We start from the raw sequence: 16426 nt of genomic DNA, 5'->3' as shown, positions 1-16426 counted from the left end.
TTTAAGTAAGAACTTTTGCCAATTTAGAGGCAGTTAGCTAATTTAGTGAATAGAAGGTTGGGCCTAGAATCAGGAAGCCTGGAGTTTAAATCTGGTTTCAGACACTAAATATCTATCCATAGCAAGTAATTATACTTCTATTTCCCTCAGTTTCTTCATCTGTAAAATGGGAATAATACATGAAATTAGATAAAATTTCTGGCCCATTGTAGGTACTTAATAAATACTTTTTTTCCTTTCTTTCTTCTCTCCATCCCTTCTTTCCCTCTTTGCTTCCCTCTCTTCCTCCTTCAGAGTTTCTGTTGCTATTTTTAGAACCTATCATTATTTGTGATTTTGGACTATTAAGTCAACTGGAAGTAATTACTTACTTTGAGAATGATGTATTAGCTCTGATATTGTTTGACCTGGAAGGGTCTTTATAGGATTAGAGATGATGAGAGATAGCATTTATATAGCACTTCAAAGTTTACAAAGTCATATAATTATCTCATTTGATCTTTACAACAAGTTTAAGTGATTTGCCCAAGGTCACACAGTCAGTTAGTGGAGGAGCTTGGTCTCAAACATGTGTCTTTAAATTCCCAATTCTATGCTATTTATGTTATGCCATGGTGGAATATAAACTGATAAGGTCTCTCAGGAGGTCCTTTCTGAGCTTCTCTTTAAATATACTTACTAATAGGTGATCTACTACTTCAAGAGACAGCTGATTTCATTTTGGGATGCTCTTATTCTGAGGTTCTGAACCTTTTTTTGGTATCATGCACCCCTTTAGCAACCTGGCAAAGGCTATTCAGAATAATGTTTTTTTTTTCTTAAATAGATGGAAATGCTTTATTTCAGTTAGAGATTAGTGAAAATAAAAACATGGGGTTCCCCCCCTCCAAGTTCACAGATGCAGTAAAGTCTATCCATGGGCCCCAGGTTAAGAGTCTCTGTTCTAAATGTTGGGAAGTTTTTCTTTTTGGAATGTTGCTCCCTTCGTAGCTTTCATTCATCACTCTAGCTTTGTCTGCCTTTGGTAGCCACAGAGAATAAGGCTGTTATTTTCTATACAAGCTACTTTTCGAGGTGATGCTAAAGAGCATCTTGTTCATGATTTATTTCTTTGCATCTTTGTACATCAGTGTCAGCAGCTAGATGATCTGGAGGTAGGAAAACTTGAGTTCAAATATGAACTTGAACGCTTCCTCGCTATGCGACTGAGCAAGTCAACTCACTTTGCTTGCCTTAATCCACTGGAGAAGGAAATGGTAAACTACTCCAATATCTTTGTAAAGAAAATCCCATGGACAGTAGTCCACAAAGTCATGGAGAGTTGGATATGACTGAACAAAAACAACAACATTAGAGAAGGCAGCCAGGTCACTCAGTGGATAGAGTAATGGACCTGGAGAAAGGAAAACCTGACCTCAAACACTAGCTGTGTGACCCTGGGCAAGTCACTTAACCTCTGCTTGCCTTAATCCATTGGAGAAGTAAATGACAAACTTCTCCAGTATCTTTACCAAGAAAATCTGATGGTTTGTATGGTTGATGGGGTCATGAAGAATTGGACAGGATTAAATGACTTTGCAACAACAAAAAAAACCAACAGAGAATCAGAAGTTGTGTAATACTTACTGTATAGAGTAGAATGAAAAGAAATATGGTGGCCTGAAAATGGAATGAACTGCCTTGTGAAACCTAAGTTTTTCGAGAGAGTACTCTTAAATAGAAGCCAATTTGGATGAAATGACCCCTAAATTCCATTTCTAAGATTCCATGATTCTATAGTCATTAAGTCCTTCATGGCCTTCTTTTCTCAATTGGATCAAAGATTCTGAGCCAGAAGTTATCTCCCAAGTTATCTGCTCCATCTGGATGAGAAAGTTGAGACAGATTTCGGGAGGTTAAATGACAGATGTTAAATTTCTAGTTGGGTTGCCTGGCTCCAAGTCCAGCATTCATTCCATTGTACTATGTGACTTCCTTTTTCTTACACTCCATTTCTATCCCATTTGAGGACTTATTTGGATCTAGAGGACTTTTTTCTGGCAAGAAAATGAGCTCTGAAAATGGTGGCTAATGCAGAACAATCCCCTTAAGTGGTCTCACAATGAATAAACCCATCTACATCACTGGCAAAAACTTTCAGGGAACAAATCCAATATGAGTCACTTCAGTGACTTTAACCTGTGGCACTGAGCCTTAAATAGTAAAGAGTCATTTCATCATTGGATGGAAATAAAGTGTAACAGAAAACAATCGAACACATTTAGGAAATGGGGGAAAAAAGCTCATTGTGAAGCCTATTAAAAAGATGTCTTTTCATGAAGGGTTTTAGCTGGAATTACTATGCAAGTAAAGGCATTTGCCACATATGGGCACTTCAGGCTTCATCTGGAAGGATGCTCTTTTTCCAAAACCATATGACTGAGGAAAAGTTCAGACACTCAGAATTGGAAAATGATGAAATGGGATGACACATTTGTCCTAAGAGCCAAGCAAAGGCTCTAATCCAAGCAGTGCTAAAAGATGAAATGTTCTAATGGCTGTACCAAATCTCGTCCTTTCCAGGTTTTCATTTGGGCTCAGGTTGTTCCTTAATGTGTACATGCTGTATGTGTACCTGCTTAACTACCTAGCAGTAATGTTCTGGATTTCAGTCATTCTGGCCTCCACTAGAACATTAGAATCTCATAAATGCTTGTCACGATGGGTTTCAATTACACTAACCTCAGCAAAATAATAAAAAAATGGGAAAACATTGCAGTCCAAGTTGGCACTTATTTTGTTGGAGGCACAAATTAAAATCTTCTTCTCCTCCCCTCCCTCCCTCCCACTTGTTCAGTACTTAGCATATTTGGGGATTTAAAAGGCTTTTTAAAGACCTGTTCTAGAATACAGTTCAATATGACAATTTTTTCCTAAACACAATGAAGGGAAGGGAATATAATCTCAAGAGTATTCTAAGCTAGTCTCTAAATTTGGAAAGGAGTGCCAATTTATCAATTCATAAACATTTGTAAAGTCAGCTACTTGCAAAAGATCAGGTGGGACAGTGTGGAAGAACACTGATACTCATTTTGAAGGCAGAAGGCTTGCCTGTATTGAAGTCCTTCCTCCTGCCCCAATTTGTTGTAGGACCTTGGCTAAGTCATTGGTTTTCTGCTCTGCCAAATGGAGTTAAAAATACTTGCCCTATCTACCTCACAAAGTTGTTTTGCATAATGTTTTATAATAAAGCATGCTATTAACATTAATCAGAGGTTCTTAGAACTTTAGAATAATGAGATAATGATATGAATAGCGAACATTTATAAAACTAGTGCTTTAAAGTTCAGAAAACACTTTACAATTTATAATTCATTTCACAAGTACCTTGGGGATTAGGTATTAGTACTATCTTCATTTTATAGATGAAGAAATGAAGGCAGAGGTTAAGTGACTTTTGTCCAGGGTCACATAGCTAATAAGTACCTGAAGCACTCTGAATTCAGATCTTCCTGATTGGACCTAGATCCAGCACTTTCTACCTTGTACTACCATAGAAATCAACTAGTCCAGATATTCTTACCCTGAAGTACAAGGGATCTCTGCTTCATTTTAAAAGAAAAAAAATCACGCCAATAACTATACTTCAATATAATTAAATTGTTTTCCTTTGTAATCCTACATATTTTATGCTTTTAAAAACATTATTTTGAGAGGGGATCCTTAGGCTTTAACAGGTTACCAACACAGGTTATGACAAGAGGTTGAGTTACTTAAGAAAATGATTCACCTTTCTTATTTACATTATGTTGAATCTCTTTATCTGTTTTCTTGATTGTATCCCCAGTTAGAATGTAAATGCTTCCAATTGTTTATGTTACTTCATTCAGTACGGTATCAATAATGCCTTTCACATAATAGACCCTTACACTTGTTCACATGAATGAATGGAATTCAATAAAACGGGATCTTGGGAAGTAAGGAGAGGTAATCCTTTTATAAAGTGAATATCTAGCAGAGTACTCTGCAAGCACTAGGTCCTTAGCAAATGTGAATATAATTTGAATGGAAGGATCCAGAACTTCATATTACAATTGAGGTGATCTCATTTATAAAGAAGCTCCAGAGGATGGAATTTAATTTGTCCAGCTCCTGTCCACAGGCTTGCAGAAAGACTATAGATGTATACAGTGTTTCATCTGGTCAACAGCCAGTCTTAGTGACCTCAAATTTAGAATGGAGGATGAGTACTTTTCATAAAAGGGATAAATAAGTCCATTGCACTGAATAAATATTAAGATGTTATTATAAAATACTTTCATTTATATTAAATTTGAGTCTCATAAAAAAACCTCTGAAGAAAGCAAGGCAGGTTTTCTTAGCCCCAGTTCATAGATGAAGAAACTAAGTTCTGGAGTGATTTTCTTAGGGACATGTTCATTTAGTAAGAGGTAGAACTGGGTCTCAAAGCCAGGTTTTCTGATATTAAATTCAGTGGTCTTTCTCCTGTACCACACTACCTTTCCAAATACCAACATGTTCATGTTAATGATTATCTAGGTGTCACAAAGAGTAAAATGCTGTATTTAGAGTCATGATATTCAAATCCCATCTTAGAGGTTTACCAGCTGTGTGACTTTAGGGAAGTCATTTAATTTTTTCTAGCTTCAGTTCTTAGGTAGCTGGGTGGCACGATGGAGAAAGAAGGCAGGCCTGGTTTCAGGAAGACCTGAGTTCAAATCCAGGCTCAAATGCTTACTATGTGATGCCAGGCAAATCAATGGACCCTCTTGGCCTCAGTTTCCTCATCTGTAAAGTGAGCTGGAGAAGGAAATGGCAAACCACTCCAGCATCTTTGCCAAGAAAATTCCAGATGAGGTCACAAAGAGTTAGACATGACTGAAATGACTGAACAATAACAAAAGTTTTAATTTCTAATCTGTATAATTAGAGCAGGGTTGGACTCTAAGGTTCCTTTCTGTTCTAAATCTATAATCCTATAATCTCATAATATTGGTGTTTGTTCCAACTGGGTTCATCAGGAGCCTCTTCCTAACACGAATGGAAAAAACTTGGTGGAAAGGTGAGGAGGGATCAATTGATTATTCCACCCAGTTAAAGGAAAAGTCTTAATTAAATCAATCAGGTAGAACTAAGTGTGAACAAACCTCTTTGAATCAACCGGTCATTTCTGAAAGATTTGGTCATGTCCCAAGGACTTTTTGGAAAAGGAAGGGGCAGTCTCAGAAACAGAAACTACATGCCTTGAAGTTGAGAGGCAGGAGAGGAATTCTATAAAACTGAGCTGAGAACCAGCCCCGGGACAACCAGTTAAAGAAGAAAGTGAAGGTAGGACTGAGCTATGGTAGAGAAGGGAAATATTGAAGAGGGTCATTGGTTTATCAGGCATTTTGGAGCAGAAGGCACAGGCTGATTATTGCCAGTGTACCCATCTACTAAAAGACTGAGGGGAGTATTGAAAAAAGGTCTGCTCATTTGCCAGCTTCCCTTTTAGTGCCCACTGACACTTTAAAATGATCTGCATTTTTACCCCAAAGTTTCTAGTAGTCTGGATTTTGTCCCAACCACAGAGGAGACTGGGGTTAAATAGAAATGGATATAGAGGTAAGTTTAGGCAGAGAGTCGAACCTCTGCTTAAAAAGTTGGGAATTTCTTAAGTTGGGGGTAACGAGGTAGTGAAATGGATTGAATGTCAGGCCTGAGGTCAGAAAGACTTATTTTTCTGAGTTCAAATCTGACCTCAGACACTTCCTTGCTGTGTACCTGTGAGCAAGTCACTTAGCTTTTTGCCTCAGTTTGCCTCAGTTCTCATATGTGAAATGAGCTGGAAAAGGAAATTGGCAAACTACTCCAGTATCTTTGCTGAGAAAACCAGGTAGGGTCCTGGAGAGTTGGACATGACTGAAACAACTGAACAAAATAGAAAATTGGGTGGGATGGAATGAGAAGTAAAGGGAATTAAACTTATAACTTGTTGTCTAAACTAAATTACCTAAAGCTGCAGAGGATCAAGTCATGGTGACTTTGAAAGGAGGGGATGTCATTGTATAACCCTAGATTTTAAATGAATTATTAGGAATTCTGTAGTTGATCTATGAGAAGCTGTATAAAAATAGAACAAATATAAGACTGGGAGTCAGGAGACCTGAGTTCTAATTCTGAATCTGCTATTGACTATCTCTGTAACTTTATGTGAATAATGGCTCACTGAGGGTGGCTCTGTTTCCACATTTAATAATTATAGCTAATATTTATATAGTACTTTCTATATATTAAGCACTATACAAATTTCATTCGATTTTCACAGCAATCCTGGGAGGTGGGTGCTATTATTAATCCCATTTTACAGATGAGGAAACTGAAGTAGAAGGATTCAGTGACTTCCTCAGGGTCATATAGTGTCTGAAGCCAGATTTGAATTCAAGCCTTCTTAAACTCCAGGCCTGGTGTTCTAATCTCTGCACCACCTAACTGCCCAGATGAGGAGGACTAGATAGCATCTTATGAGGCAGCTAAGTACTGGGCCTGGAATCAGGAAGACCTGAGTTCAAATTAGGCCTTAGACATTTCCTGGTTATGACTTGGGATGAGTCCCTTAACTTCTGATTTCCTGACAACAGGATCCACTGGATCCACTTGAGAAGGAAATGGCAAAACCATCTAATATCCTTGCCAGGAAAACCCCTGGATAGTTATGGTTCATGGGGTCATGAAGAATTAGATAAGACTGAACACTAACAAGATGGTATCCTTGGTAACATTTTATTAGTTTTTTTGTAATTCTTAATCTGATGGTGTTTTAAAAAAATTAAGTGCAAAAGCTACTATTGTATCAAATGAAAGAGCATCTTTTAGGTTGGGGAGGGGGTGAATGGTGTCATTTGTAACCTAACTATGAAAAAGCCCAATATTGTTATTAAATATCAACTCTATGCTTGGTTCATTAAGAGGTGGACAGGTGAAATGAATTTCTCAGTATGAAGGGTGACAATCTCTTAGATAATTTTATCAGGCTAGATTTTGAGGGTTTCAAAGGTCAGTTCCAAAGATAAAGGGATCTATCTTACCATGAATTGCCTCTCTGATCTGGAATGAGAGACACCTTCACTTTTAGCTCTGGAAGATAATTTCCTTCAAAACCAGATCCTAATTTTCTTCGAAGATAAGCTTCAACATGAAGTTGTTTGGAATCCTAAGGATACTTGTGCCCCCACCCTCTAAATTATCTTGTACTTATTTTTTTTATATTTTTGGTATAATTATGTCAACCATCCAAAAGTATACAAGGTCTACAAGAATAATGTGTGTATGTAGTCCCACTAGAATGTAAGTTTCATGGGGGAACTGTTTTATTTTTCATTTTGAATGCCTAGAAGCTAGCACGGTATCTGACACATATTAGGTGTTTAATAACTTCTTACTTTTTTAAAAATTTCAAATTTATCTGTTTGTTACATTAAAATTCTCAGGTAACTCCTTTTCTTCCTTCCTCTCCTCCATGCACTAGAGAAAGCATCATTTGACAAAAAGATATCCTTTGATAGGCTAGATGACCTTCTAAGTTCCTTCTTAGGTCTACACATTTAAATCCCCTTATGATGACTTGAATTAGCACATGACCTGTTTTCCCTTCATGAGAGCCAATTACAGTGAGTTTGGTGAAGGGGCCTGGACTTCTATGTTCTCAGTCCTCTGTATTGCTTTTCTGGCTAGAACTGGATTTCTCTGTACAATTCAAATTGCCAGGGCTTCCTGCAGTCTGATTTTCAACTTGGTTAATCAACTACACCAGCTTTTGTGGAGGTAATGGGAAAATAAAGAGAGAATGTGTACTCTGAAGGTTCAGTAAGGAACTGGAATCCTGTTCTGTTTCATCTCTTGAGCACTGACTAACATTCCAGTCTGTGCACAAATCGGTCTCCTCCACTGGAACACAATCCTTTTAGCTATTTTTGAACTGAGAAGTCAGCACAGAAGGAAGAGAGAAAAAAGTTTGCATCTATCCCATAACACAGGTAAGTGAATCCAACTAGATGGAGGGCCCACTGATTCCAGCAGGGGTGGATCACTTGTTTCAGTTCTGGGGATTTGTCTAGAAAAGCAATCTCCTCTACTTGATCTGGAATGCTGTCTATATATATTCTGGATGGACTTTCCAGTATCAAGAAATACTTACATGGAATCATCAACTGTGTCTGAAATGGTGATGTCCCACTCCTAGCATGCACAGTATCTTTAGAACTCAGCACTAGAGACGATGTGACATGGACAATAGGGATCTTATCATAGCAGATGCCGGTGAATGAATGATCATGGCTAGGCTGTTATTTATAGTGTCAGCTGGAGCTTTCCATGCCAAAAAAAATATTTTATAATGGCCACTAAGGCTCTGCTTTAGGGGATAGAAGATCAGAATGGACCTTAGAAATGATATAAACCAGGAGTTCTTAATATATGTTTATGTAGGGGTGAGAGAGAGAGAGAGAGAGAGAGAGAGAGAGAGAGAGAGAGAGAGAGAGAGAGAGAGAGAGAGAGAGAGAGAGAGAGGAGATAAACCCTTTTGGCAATCTGTTGAAGCCTATAAGTCCCCCATCTCTGATAACATTTTTACCTACATTCATAATTGAAAGACGTGCTAAATTTTAGAGATTACTGAAAAAAAATGTAACTTTTTTCTCATCTGAATTCACAGACATCTTAAGATCTATCATCTAGGTAAGAACCTCTAGGTTAAGAATCCCTGATCTAATGCATCCTCCTTATGGAATGCCTAAGAATATTTGAGGTTAGAAGAGATTTAACTGACTTGTTTTTGGTTACCCACAACCAAGTTAGTGAAAGAGTCAGTTCTGATGAGTATCTTTTCAGGGTTCATTTCCTTAAACCAAACTTTGTTCAACATTCTTAGTAGTATTTTATTAGTTGAACATATTTAAAAGAAAAACTTTGTGCTATTAAAGGTCTCAAGTCTTTTCTGTGATCTATCTTACACTCATTCCTACCCCTCAACCCAACTATTTTCTTGGTTACTGGATGTGATGTTCTATGAGATCCGGCCCACTCAGATAAATGGATAATGAGAGGTTTTATACTTGATGGCCACAAATATAACTGAAGAACTGAGGAAAAGCTCATTCTCATCTTCAAATGCATTCCTGGATTCAAAGAAAGCAATCAGATAAATTCAGTGGGGGTAGAAATGAGAACGACAACAGATCCATCTGTCTGAATAAAGATACTGTTTATTTTTGAAATTTTGAAAAGAATTTGCAAAAAAAAAGTTGGGGAGGCAAATGGAACATTGGGAGGGAACCTTTGGATGGGTTCCATTTATTCCTTCTCCTTTGGGAGCTTTATAACTGTCTGGGGAAATTGAAAATTGATTTAACTTTACCCCATGGACTGAAAATGGAAGCCCAAGACACTGTTCTCGGTCTGCATACAATTACATATTCACTCTTGCTCCTATTCACTCTATGAACTAACCTATAAATGATGTAAATGCTTCATTCTTGATTCCCTGGTGCTCTGGTGAGACTTATCCTCATTTGCATATTTTTAATAAATTCATCCCTCTGTTAATATTGTTCATCTTGACATTAGCTGGAGTAGCTTCCCCCATTTACTTGGAGTCTCCTTCCCACCAACACCCACCTATCTAAACCTATTCTAGGCTTAGTTCAAATTTTACTCTCTTCATGAAGCCACATTTATCCTCTTTGTCCTGTCAAGTTATATAACATTTAGTATCTGAATTATTCATGCTGTCATGCAATCATATGATACTATCCTATTTTAAAATTATTTTATCAGGGGGCAGCTGGGTAGCTCAGTAGACTGAGAGTCAGGCCTAGAGATAGGAGCTCCTGGGTTCAAATCTAGACTCAGATACTTCCTAACTATGTGATCCTGGGCAAGTCACTTAACCCCCATTGCCTAGCCCCAACCACTCTTCTGCCTTAGAACCAATACACAGTATTGATTCTAAGACAGAAAAGGTAAGGGTTTAAAAAATATTTTATGTGTTCTCCCCAAAGTAAAGGCCTGACCACTTTCTGTTTTTTAGTGGTTTCCCACTCTTTGTGACCCACTTTGGGGTGTTCTTCCAAAGATACTGGAATGGCTTGCCACTTTCTTTTCCAGTTCATTTTACAGATGAGGAACTGAAGCTAACAGGGTTAAGTGACTTGTCAGGAGTCATGCAGTTAGTAATTATCTGAGGCCAGATTTGAACTCAGAAAGATAAATCTTTCTGATTCCAAACCCAGTGTCAGTAGCCATCACCAACCACCTAAGTGCCCCAGGTTTGACTATATCATATGCCCACTCAATAAATTCCAACCCTTTGTAACCTGGTCCTAGTTTTGCAGTCTTATAGCTCACTCTCCACACACTCTAAGATCTAGTAACTCTCACCTTTTTCTTCTTCACACATGACATTACTTCTAACTCCTGTTATTGTGTACAATGTTCTCCCAGTTCCACTTATTTCACTCTGCATCAGTTCTTGCAGACCTTTCCAGCTTTTTATGAAATCATCTTGCTTATAATTTCTTGTTGCACAATAATATTCCATTACCAACATGTACCACAATTTGTTGAGCCATTCTCCAACTGATGGACATCCACTCAACTTCTAGTTCTTTGCCACCACAAAAAGAACAGCTATAAATATTTTTGTATAAGTAGGTCTTTCCCCCTTTCTTATTATCTCTTTGGGATACAGACCCAGTGTAGCATTCCCAGATGAAAGGGTATGCAAAGTTTTATAGTCCTTTGGATATAGTTCCAAATTGCCCTCCAGAATGGTTGGATCAGTTCACAACTCTACCAACAATGCCTTAGTGTCCCGATTTTGCCACATCCCCTCCAACACTGACCATTTTCCTAAACTGCCAATCTGATAGGTGTGAGGTAGCACCTCAGCATTGTTTTAATTTGCCTTTCTCTAATCAAGAGTAATTTAAAACATTTTTTTCATATGATTATTGATGGCTTTGATTTCTTCATCTGAAAATTGATTGGTCATATTCTTTGACCATTTGTCAGTTGGAGAATGGCTTGTCTTCTTATAAATTTGACTTAATTCTTTATAAATTTGAGAAATTAGACCTTTATCAGAGACATTTGTTATAAAATTTTTTCCTAGTTTGTTATTTCTAATCTTGGTTATAGATTAGTTTTATTTGTACAAAAGCTTTTTAATTTAATATAACCAAAATTATTCATTTTATATTTTGTAACATTCTTTATCTTGTTTGGTCATAAATTCTTCTCTTCTCCAAAGATCTGCTGGGTAAACTATTCTATGTTCCCCTAATTTAGTTATGGTATCACTCTTTTTATCTAAATCATATATCCACTTTTACCTTATCTTGGTGTAGGATGTGAGATATTGGTCTATATACCTAGCTTCTCCCATATTATTTTCCAGTAGTTTTTGTTTGAGTTCTTAATCCAAAAGCTGGGATCTTTGGGTTTATCAAAGCCTAGGTTGCTAAGGTCATTTACCCCTATATATTGTGTATCTAATCTATTCCACTGATCTACCATTCTATTCCTTAGCCAGTACCAGATTATTTTGATGATTACTCTTTAATAGTACAGTTTGAGATCTGGCACCGCTAAACTTCTTTGCTTCGCATTTTTTTTCATTAATTCTCTTGAATATTCTTGATGTGTCTCTGGATAACAGAGTACAGTTAGGAGTGGGGTAGAAATTAAAGAAGACTGGAAAGAAAGAAGAGGAACAGGTTGTGAAAGACTTTAAATGCCAAACAATTTTGTGTTTAAGGTGATAGGGAGCCACTGGGGTTTATTTAATAAGAGGGGGAGAAATAGGATAAAAATCTTCACTTTAGGAAGATCAATTGATAGCCTAGTAGAGGATGACCTGGAATGGGAGACTTGAAACAGGGAGACCCACCAGGAGACTATTGTAATAATCTTTTTTTTAGTGTTTTCTTTTTTTTTAATTTAAATACTTTATTTTTTTAGAACAATTTTCCATGGTTACATGATTTATGTTTTTACTTTCCCCTTCGCCTCCCTTCACCCTCCCCATATCCAACGCACATTTCCACTGGTTTTAACATGTGTCATCAGTCAAGACTTATTTCCATATTATTGATAGTTACATTGCTGTGGTTGTTTCGAGTCTACATCCCCAATCATGTCTGCATCAACCATGTGTTCAAGCAGTTGTTTTTTTTTCTGTGTTTCCACTTCTGTAGTTCTTCCTTTGAATGTGGGTAGTGTTCTTTTCCATAAGTCCCTCCAGATTGTCCTGGATCATTGCATTGCTGCTAGTACAGAAGTCCATTACATTCGATTTTACCACAGTATATCAGTTTCTGTGTACAGTGTTCTTCTGGCTCTGCTCCTTTCGCTCTGCATCAATTCCTGGAGGTCTTTCCAGTTCACATGGAATTCCTCCAGGTTATTATTCCTTTGAGCACAATGGTATTCCATTACCAGCATATACCACAATTTGTTCAGCCATTCCCCCAATGGAAGGGCATACCCTCTTTTTCCAGTTTTTTTACCACCACAAAAAGCGTGGCTATAAATTATTGTTATAATCTTGATGTGGGCTGATGAGTACCTACCCCAGGGTGGTTGGCAGTTTCAGATGAGAGGTGAACATATTTGAGAAAGGTAGTGAAGGCAAAATCAACATGAGTTGGCAACCAAATGAATAAATAGTGAATGAGAGAAAGAGAATGAAGATGACATCTAGCCTGTCTGACTCTGAGGGTGGTGATGACAAGAGGGAAATTCAGAAGAAGAGAGAGATTAAAGGGGAAAGATACTGAGTTCAGTTTTGGTCATGTTGAATTGAAGATGTATACTGGACATCCAGTTTGAGATGTCTAATAGAAAGGTGGAGATTAGAATGATCCATTCACCCATTCATTTATTCTTGAGTCAGATCTTCACCTAACAAAAAAGAAAGAAGTATATCAGTCAGGAAGACTTGGGTTTTATTCTTGCTTCTTATACTTCCTAAATCACCATAGAAAAGCCATTTATAATTTCCCAAGCCTCAAGCTATAAAATAGTGATAATTTAACAACTGTTATCTTTAAGGTATTATGTTTTAAGATTTTTTAAGGTATATTATATATATATACATATATATGGTGTATTTAAGGTATACTTTCAGGTATATTATATTTAAGGTAATATCTACCTTACAACATTATTGGAAGGCCTAAAACATATTAGCTCTAAAAAAATACCAATGTTCAGGCATTATTAAATCCAATAGAAAATAAATTCATGAAATGCAGAGACTTTCATTTTTGTCTTTATATCCATCAAGATTTGAGTCACTCAACTGTCCTGAGCCCCATCTTTCTCCTCTATTAAATTGGAACAACAATCCATTTTGTTGGACTGTTGTGTGGATTAAATGAGGATAAACTATGTCCATAGTCCTTTGCAAACCTTAAAACACTATACAAATTTTAGCTATCACTTATTTATTTATTTATTTATTTATTTGTTTCTTTGTTTGTTTGTTTTGAACCCTTACCTTCTGTCTTGGAGTCAATACTGTGTATTGGCTCCAAGGTAGAAGAGTGGTAAGGGTGGGCAATGGGAGTCAAGTGACTTGCCCAGGGTCACACAGCTGGGAAGTGTCTGAGGCCAGATTTGAACCCAGGACCTCCCATCTCTAAGGCCTGGCTCTCAACCCAGCTGCCCCATCTATTGTTATTAATAACCCTAAATCTCAGCATTAGACTAGCTCCAGATCACTTCATGCCCCTTCAGCTTTGTACCTCTGGCTATAGTAATTTATACTTCATTAGAATTCTCTTCCCCATCCTTTCTACCCATGCAAATCCTAATCACCTGTCAAGCTACTGCTTAGGCTATGAGATCTTTCCCAAACATACCAGTCATTAGCTATTTCCTCTTTCTGTGAATTCCTGTAGTGTTTATGATCTGGCTCATTCATTTTGACATTTAATCAGGTACTTCATGATATTGTGATTTAACTATTTTGCATGAGCTTGTTTTGTATCCTCAGTTAAACAGTGAGCTTCATAGGGGCAGGTGGTCCATTTCTGTACTACTTATGGTTTAGGTCTTCCATGAGTCCTATTGAATGAATGCTTTAGCGGATTAACAGATCCTTCAGTTCTTACCTCATACTGGAAGGCATCCCAGTGAATATGAAATAAAGGCTACAAAGACAGATTTGGATCAAATTTTAACACCTCTATCTTTTGTATATAGTAATAGTCTTTTCCCCTAGAGATAGGGACTGGATCTGTGATTTTCTTGGTTGAGGAAACTTCTGAGTGAGGAAACTTCCACTTACCAGCCTAAAGGTCCTTCTTTTCTCTGCAATTTGGTCTTTTTTTTTTTTAACTCTTACTTTCTGCCATTTAAATTCCAAGGCAAAAGAACAGCAACGGCTAGACAAATGGGGTAAAATGAAATGCCCAGGGTCACACAGCTAGAAAGTGTCTGAAGTCAGATTTGAACCAAGGTCCTCCCAACACCAGGCTCAGTCCTCTTATCCACTGAGCTACGTAGCTGCTCCTTGCAATTTGGACTTTTAAATCCATTATTTATTTAATTAATTTAGAATCTTTTTCCATGGTTCATGTTCTTTCCCTCCTTTCTTCCCTCCCCTCCTTTTAATAATAAAAAAAAAATCAGTTGTTTTTTTTTTTCATTTACATTGGGAAACAATTTTTGACAATTGTTTTTTTGACATTTCAGGACTCAGATTTTCTCCCTCCCTTTCTTCTCCCCTTACCACACCCCAGGATGGTATAATTTTATCTTAAGAGAATTGCTTTGGACATTGAGATGTTAAGTGACTAGTCCAGGGTCACAAAAAGTCAATGTCATAGGTCAGACTCAAGTCTTCTTAAGGTCAAGGCCAGCTCTCCATCCACTGGGCCACACTCTTTTCTCTCCTTCCTCAGTGATATCCAGTTCAAATCTACCAGTCTTAGAAACAAACAAACAAACAAAGACAAAATAAACCTCTCTAGAATCAAATCAAAAGAAATAGACAGGAGAAATAGAAAAAACAAACAAACAGAGACAGACAAACTAAAACCTACTTGTGGCCTTGGAGGAGTCATTTGCTCTTAATGATTCATGGTTTCTTCATATAAAATGAGGAGTTTGGACAATATTTCTCATACATATCCTATTCATTCACAGTCACCATTCTATTCAGGCCTTTATTGTCTTCACTAAGACTACTGTAATAGTTGACTAATTAGTCTCCTAAACCCCCCCCCCCTTGCCTCAAGATTCTCCCCACTCTTCTTCATCTTCTACACAGCCACCAAAATGATTTTCCTAAAGTTCACCTTCCTTTCCTGCATTTAATAAACTATAGTTGTTCCTTGTTACTTCTTGGATCAAATCTAATTCACTCTGTCAGGCATTTAAAGTTCTTCACTGCTTGGCCCTATTTCACTTATTATTTATTACTTGCTTCTAGATACAGTATATACTGTACATGGAGTATCTCTACACTGCATAATTCAGTCAATCTGGCATTCTTTCCATTTCTGATGAGAATTCACCTTTCTATCTCTGGATCATTACACTGGCTTTCTCCCATGCTTGGTATGTTCTTCCTTAGGGCTCAAACCCTTGGAATTCTTATTTTCCCCACAAGAATTAGTCCAAACCCCAATTTTTGCTGGGTTATTCCTGAGCACCTTAAAAGATTACTTTATATCAGTCTCTGTATGTATTTTCTGTATACACTATATAGGTACATGTTGGCTCTTTCTCAGAATATGAGCTTTTTGGGGGGAAGTTCCATTTTTACTTTTGTCCTTTTATCTCCAGAGCCTGACAATGGCATGGGACATAGTAAACACTTAATCAATGACTGATCAATTGATCAACTCAGTTTTCTTCCTTTTCTAAAATACTGTGATTATAAATTTACTGTTAAATATAATTGGCATTTTTAGGTGGTCTGCAAGCACATTTTGGCCCAAGTTAATGCGGGTGATAATTTGGGAAACCAAGGGAAAATTAAATTAGAAGTAGTGATTTGGGCTGAACTTAACTGCTCCTGAGCCTTGCTTTTTCCCTTCTCCTCTCCTCTGTATTCAACCTCAATCATTACCTAATGTGACTTGTCAGTAGCACCTTGTATAGGTACTTAACACTCCTGTTGGGGCCCTGATGGTGTGATTTCATCATGCTTTCCATCCCAGTTCACTTAGTGGCTGTGATAAGAAACAATTTCCTTTTCTCTCTGCTCCCAATTTAGCTACCAGGGAGCCTGGTATAATCTGTGTGTGCGGTAAGATTTCTTTAATACTCTTCATGCATTACCTTGGTCTTTTTAGGTTCTGTCTTTCTGTTGAACTCTGTTCTCAAAGAGTCCCACCTAAAAGTACAAGAGAAGCTCTGAGATTGTTTTGTTTATAGC

The sequence above is a fragment of the Gracilinanus agilis genome, chromosome 4, assembly GCF_016433145.1.
Source record: "Gracilinanus agilis isolate LMUSP501 chromosome 4, AgileGrace, whole genome shotgun sequence".
NCBI classification, from domain to species: domain Eukaryota; kingdom Metazoa; phylum Chordata; class Mammalia; order Didelphimorphia; family Didelphidae; genus Gracilinanus; species Gracilinanus agilis.
Note: the sequence above shows the minus strand (reverse complement) of the source record.